This window comes from Arachis ipaensis, chromosome B09, assembly GCF_000816755.2.
Source record: "Arachis ipaensis cultivar K30076 chromosome B09, Araip1.1, whole genome shotgun sequence".
NCBI lineage: Eukaryota > Viridiplantae > Streptophyta > Magnoliopsida > Fabales > Fabaceae > Arachis > Arachis ipaensis.
In genome coordinates, this window is record NC_029793.2 from 88,934,702 (window position 1) to 88,935,609 (window position 908).

Sequence of the window (908 nt, forward strand, 5' to 3'; positions counted from 1 at the left end):
TGAAAGAATGATGACTAGGAGACATGTTATTTGATAATCTGAAAAATCATAAAAATGATTCTTGAAGCAAGAAAAAACAGCAAAGAACAAAGCTTGCAGAAAAAAAAAAATAGGCGAAAAAAATAGAAAGAAAAAGAAAAAGCAAGCAGAAAAAGCCAAAGCTCTTAAAACCAAGAGGTAAGAGCAAAAAGCCAATAACCCTTAAAACCAAAAGGCAAGGGCAATTAAAAAGGATCCCAAGGCTTTGAGCATCAGTAGATAGGAGGGCCTAAAGGAATAAAATCCTGGTCTAAGCGGCTAAACCAAGCTGTCCCTAACCATGTGCTTGTGGCGTGTAGGTGTCAAGTGAAAACTTGAGACTGAGCGGTTAAAGTCAAGGTCCAAAGCAAAAGAAGAGTGTGCTTAAGAACCCTGGACACCTCTAATTGGGGACTTTAGCAAAGCTGAGTCACAATCTGAAAAGGTTCACCCAATTATGCGTCAATGGCATTTATGTATCCGGTGGTAATACTGGAAAACAAAATGCTTAGGGCCACGGCCAAGACTCATAAAGAAGCTGTGTTCAAGGATCATCATACTGAACTAAGAGAGTCAATAACACTATTCGAAATCTGAAGTTCCTATAGATGCCAATCATTCTGAACCTCAATGGATAAAGTGAGATGCCAAAACTATTCAAGAGGCAAAAAGCTATAAGTCCCGCTCATATGATTGAAGCTCTGTTTCATTGATAGTTTGGAATTTATAGTATATTCTATTCTTTTTATCCTATTTTGATTTTCAGTTGCTTGGGGACAAGCAACAATTTAAGTTTGGTGTTGTGATGAGCGGATAATTTATACGCTTTTTGACATTGTTTTTAGTATGTTTTTAGTAGGATCTAGTTACTTTTAGGGATGTTTTTAATA